General features: G+C 41.8%; 1 protein-coding gene across 2 annotated transcripts in view; it reads right to left on the minus strand.

The window, feature by feature from the left end:
• Window positions 1–6185, minus strand: part of CPQ (carboxypeptidase Q) — a 561149-nt gene that overhangs the window by 372637 nt on the left and 182327 nt on the right. The window lies entirely within an intron of this gene.

Genomic DNA, 6185 nt, shown 5'->3' on the forward strand with positions numbered 1-6185 from the left:
TTTGGCCACCTGATGCGAAGAACTGACTCATTGGAAAAGACACTGATGCTGGGAAAGATTGAAGGTGGGAGGAGAAGGGGAACGACAGAGGATGAGATGGTGGATGGCATCACTGACTCAATGGACATGAGTTTGAGTAAACTCTGGGAGTTGGTGATAGACAGGGAGGTCTGGCGTGCTGCAGTCCGTGGGGTTGCAAAGAGTTGGACATGACTGAGCGACTGAACTGAACTGAAGCTATTATCTGCGTGAAAGTTAGAAGAGCAAGAGGCAAAACACTGCTCCAGTGACTGAATTGCCCTATCCACACTGGCCTCCGAGAGCCAGCTCCAATCAAACCTTGTCCGTCCACCTTGCAAGTGAGCCCGGACCTGACTTCATCACAATCCAAGGAGACAATAAATTCTCACCATTTCGTTTGTTCAACATCGCAGCATGCCGCAAGCTGTCTTTCCACACTAACACTTGAGGACGGGCCGCAAGCAAAGCAGCTTGTCTACCTTGACCTCTAAAATACAGAGTTTGCACGTTTTGTCTTTTGCTGGAGAGGCTACTCCAGGACCATTATTTTTAATCAACATGTAATGTAGGCCACTCAGGTTGTCCAGAGACCCAACTAAGCAACACCCTTAGCCACAGCATACAGCACAGACCGGTCCTTAGCAATCTGATCACTTAGAATCCAAACTGCTTCCACAGCAGGCAAGGCAGTCACACAATAAGGCACCTTGATCAAGCTTAGTGATTATCAAAGGGAGCATTCATAGCCTAGAACATGAGGTGCACTGTGTCTGAATCACAGTTGCTTTGAAACATGGTTGGTTTGAAACATGTCTGAAATGGTAGCCTTCTCCCCAGCCCCTGGTATTTCCTTGTAATGGGGATTGGTGTGGGTGAGCAAGGGCTTTCGCCAAAACCAGTTATCTAATACATCTGGAAAAGTGAGCAGCTGCAAGATACTGTGCACCTTGGTCAGTTTCCAGTGGTATGTAAGGAATAAAATCCACAGGCCTCAGTGACAGTGGAGATAGAGAGGTGAGTTTCTATAGACTAAAACAGGATTTGTTTTAGCTTTGCTGAGAAGGTGTCTTGTTAGTTGCTCAGTCGTGTGTGACTCTTTGTGACCCCATAGACCGCGAGGCTCCTCTGTCCATGGTATTTCCCAGGCAAGAATACTGGAGTGGGTTGCCATTTCCCTCTCCAGGGAATCTTCACGAGATCAAACCTGGGTCTTCTGCATTGCAGACAGATTCTCTACCATCTGAGCCACCAGGGAAGTCCTTGCGATCTCAGGAATGAGTGTTGAGGGACTACAGGACATTGGCAGGGAGGCTGGGGAGAGGTGGAAGGGAGGAGAGTACTGAGATTCCAGTATGTAGACAGTAAGGGAAAGGATGGCATGAGAGGAGACGGGCGGTATGTAGGCAACATCACACGGGAGCCCTGTAGCTGTACTATGGAGGGCATTTGGGTGGGGATCGAGAAGTCAGGCAAATTCAGATTTACATTTAGAAAACATCACTGGGCTCAGGGTGATGAAGCATTGGAGGAGGTAAGGAAAGGAGGCGGGCTTGCAGGACAGCTGTTTAGGGGACCACCGCCACATTCTGCCTGAGAGGTGACAGTGGCCTGGAGTAGCGCAGGGCAGTAGAGAAAAAGAACAGTGAACCCACTTTGGGCAAGAGTGTGGAAGGGACACCTTTCACTGTGATGGGGAGACTGACTTGGAGTTCTGCACTCCACTATCCCTGCTGTCCAATCTACGTAACGGTTTTCCTGGGGAAAGTTGTATATCAACTGAAATTTAGTGATCAAATCATTCAAAATGAAGACAATTTTGAAAATTTTTGTTTGCTTAGTTTCTATTGAAGTATAGTTGACTTACAATAGTGTGCTAGTTTCAGGTGAACAGCAAAATGAATCAGTTATACACATCTCACTTTTTTAGATTCTTTCCCCATATAGGTCATTACAGAGTACTGAGCAGTTTCCTGTGCTATGCAGTAGGTCCTTACTAGTTATCTATTTTACATATACTATAATAGTATGGAGAAGGCAACGGCGACCCACTCCACTACTCTTGCCTGGAAAATCCCATGGACGGAGGAGCCTGGTGGGCTGCAGTCCATGGGGTCGCTAAGAGTCAGGCACGACTGAGCGATTTCACTTTCACTTTTCACTTTCATGCATTGGAGAAGGAAACGGCAACCCACTCTAGTATTCTTGCCTGGAGAATCCCAGGGACAGAGGAGCCTAGTGGTCTGCTGTCTATGGGGTTGCACAGAGTCGGACACGACTGAAGCGACTTAGCAGCAGCAGCAGTGTGTATATGTCAATCCCAATCTCTTGATTTATCCCTCTCCCATTACCCCTTGTTAACCATAAAATTGTTTTCTATTTCTCTTTTGTAGATAAAAATTCCACATGTAAGTGATACCCTATGATATTTTTCTTTCTCCATCTGAATAATGTGAATCCTATTGGTAAAACAAGCATCTTACGCTAAAACTTTTTAACAAAGTGTTTATATGTTACATTATATATATATTATTCTTCACTATATACTTTAAATGGGGTATTTCTTTATCAGTAATAAGAAGTCTCCATCATTATATATTGGCTACAAGGCTCACTAGCCTTTGATCTGGAACAAGTTGCCCAACTTTCCCCAGCCTATAACATGAGAATCACAATAATATTGATACCACCAGGATTCGTGGGAGCACTGTTTAAGATGATAGAGGTAAAAATTACTCTGTATATTACAAAGCATTATAAAACAAGAATAGGTATGCAAGGGGTCTAGACATACACAGAATAAGTATAAGCAATAAATATATGATTTATTTAAAATTTCATTTCAAACGATTACCAGAAGTAAAACAAAAATAGTAGGTATGACTTCAACAAAGAGGGAGCCTCTTGGCTCAGAGCAAAGCTAGTCTTTATCAGGTCAGACAGCTCCAGAGGCTGTGTGACTTCTTGTCAATTTAGACTAAATTGATAACTTAGGCAGCATATCATAAAGAACTCAAGTCAGGCTGGGCAAAGAAACTGAGTAGGTCTCATGGGTCTGCTTGGCAGCAATGGGTACAGAAGGAGTGATGGGAGAGAGGAGGAGGGAAGGGACATTTTTAAGTAGCATCAGAAGAACAGGCCAAAACAGAAAAAGATGCCAGTAGCCCTATCTAAAATTACATCTGTGCTATATTTGATGATTTCCTCTACGTTTCTTTATTAAAAAAAAAAAATGACCACCCACTCATCAATTGCCTTGTAAACTGCAGGGTATCTCTTGGAACACTGGGTTTGGCCATGAGACTTGTTCTGGCCAATGGAATGTGAGAGGCCAGGGTGTGTGGTCACAGCTGGGTGGGAAATGTAAGAGCCATTGTTAAGTTTTGACTGCCTTTGAAGAACCCTTTACTTTCAGCCACAAGAATGGAGTGTCCCAGATGGGTTTTTCCTTCAGCCTGAATCCTGGGGTTAAAAAAGATATCTGAGGTAGAAACAAGGGTATTACCAACTTTACATGCATATATAATATATATATATTATAATACATATATAAATATATTTTAAATATATTATTTAAAAAGTTTGTTTATAAATTTATGTTATATATATGACATAAACCTTGGAACTTCCCAGGTGCTGCTTGTGGTAAAGAACCCACCTGCCAAAGCAGAAGACATAACAGATGTGGGTTCAAGACGTGGGTTCGATCCCTGGGTCAGGAAGATCCCTGGAGGAGGGCATGGCAACCCACTCCAGGATTCTTGCCTGGAGAATCCCATGGACAGAGGAACCTGATGGGCTATAGTCCATAGGGTCACAAAGAGTTGGACATGACTGAAGCAACTTAGCATGCATGCATGCATATGACATGAAACTTGGTGGTTGCAAGCCACAGAGATTTGGGGGTTGTGCATTACTGAGGAAGAGCTGAGTGATGTAGGAGCCTTGAATTCCAAGTTTCTATCGGTATTTTACAATCCGCAGCTGATGACAGATAAGATATAGGATAAATATATTTAATGCCTTAGGGAAGACCGTTCAGTGAAAATTAGATAACTACTGTCTTCCTCCCATCAAACATCAAAGTGATCAAACACCAAACAGTAGAAAGAAAACAAATCTGAAGAAGAATTTAGTAAGCGTCAGTGATTTAACACACATAGACTAAATGACAAAGAATTTTAAGTAGGAGATAAGCCCTAGAGATTATTAAAATACAGTCTCGGCAGCTCAGTTAGCTAACCCATCTAATGTTACTTCTAAAGAAACAAGAAGCCCTGTTGTGCAGTTAAATAATTCTATATACTTTCAGGAGATTTCAATATTTCATAGCTAAATGCATTTTCTAAATTCCATCTTCAAAAATCGAGGGCAAAAACGATAGAAACTGGTGTGGTTGTGTTTGTACCAAGTATAAAATAATGTTATTGTAGTGTTATATCAGAGAGAGAAAACAACTCTGTGACAATCTGGCATTCCAAAATGGGATTTTTGTAAAGCTATGTTTTGAAATGTTAACTGTCCTATGCTCTTAGAGAAGTAAAAGTTGGGGAAAAAATACTGTAACCAAACAGAATTTCTGCTCTCAACAATAAGAAACCTGGCTCAGGTTCATGTTTAGTTTGATACAGCAATTTACCTCTAAAAGAAAGTTCTAGAGACATGATTGAAATATCAGAATCATATGCATTACATGAGAAAATTTCCAGGATGTTGTTTATTAAAGTCCATTGACTGGAAGGACATAAACTCAGCTATCAATGTCAATCCCATTACAATTATAATTAAAAGCTATCACCATACAGTTTAAGCAGGAGTGATTTAAGCAGAAAGGCATTCAGTTCAGTTCAGTTCAGTCGCTCAGTCGTGTCCGACTCTTTGCAACCCCACGGACTGCAGCACGCCAGACCTCCCTGTCCATCACCAACTCCCAGAGTTCACTCACACTCACATCCATCGAGTCAGTGATGCCATCCAGCCATCTCATCCTCTGTCGTTCCCTTCTCCTCCTGCCCCCAATCCCTCCCAGCATCAGAGTCTTTTCCAATGAGTCAACTCTTCGCATGAGGTGGCCAAAGTACTGGAGTTTCAGCTTTAGCATCATTCCTTCCAAAGAAATCACAGGGCTGATCTCCTTCAGAATGGACTGGTTGGATCTCCTTGCAGTCCAAGGGACTCTCAAGAGTCTTCTCCAACACCACAGTTCAAAAGCATCAATTCTTTGGCGCTCAACCTTCTTCACAGTCCAACTCTCACATCCATACATGACCACTGGAAAAACCATAGCCTTGACTAGATGGACCTTTGTTGGCAAAGTAATGTCTTTTTGAATGTCTTTTGAATATGCTTTTGAATATGCTATCTAGGTTGGTCATAACTTTCCTTCCAATGAGTAAGTGTCTTTTAATTTCATGGCTGCAATCACCATCTGCAGAGATTTTGGAGCCCGGAAAAATAAAGTCTGACACTGTTTCCACTGTTTCCCCATCTATTTGCCATGAAGTGATGGGATGGGATGCCATGATCTTCATTTTCTGAATGTTGAGCTTTAAGCCAACTTTTTCAGTCTCCACTTTCACTTTCATCAAGAGGCTTTTTAGTTCCTCTTCACTTTCTGCCATAAGGCAATTAACCACATTTAATAGGTGAGAAAATATGAAGTTTCAGGAAGGTACAGGAAAGTTTAAAGATCTTATCAAACTAGAAAGTGGCAGAATTTGAATATGAATTTAGGTCAGACTGATTCTGAATCCATGCTCTTCTCACCCCATCCCACATAGCTTCCCTCCCAGTGAACTTAAGTAAGCATGTACTGATAAGCTTTGTAGGACTCTCTCCTCAGGTGGCCAATAATCTTTGAAGGTTCCCAACAACTGATCCTACTCCACAAATCCCTGGACTTAGAAAGTGGAAAAGAAAAGCAAAAATGTTCCAAAGTCTCAGAAATGAATAAGTACCATTAACATTTCAAATATTCAAAGATCTTATGTTGCCTTCGGGATACCCAAATTCACTTATTCCCTATATCCTCTACCCTATTCCTTCCTGTTTTACAAATAACCCAACTTTCTAAGCTTGGCCAAATATCTATCTGATTCAGCACATAATTGAATCAAACTAGACTCAAGTTAAACAAGTGATGTTAGAGTAGGAGAGGTGTATATATA

The sequence above is a fragment of the Bison bison genome, unplaced genomic scaffold (assembly GCF_000754665.1).
Source record: "Bison bison bison isolate TAMUID 2011002044 unplaced genomic scaffold, Bison_UMD1.0 scf7180017864491, whole genome shotgun sequence".
NCBI lineage: Eukaryota > Metazoa > Chordata > Mammalia > Artiodactyla > Bovidae > Bison > Bison bison.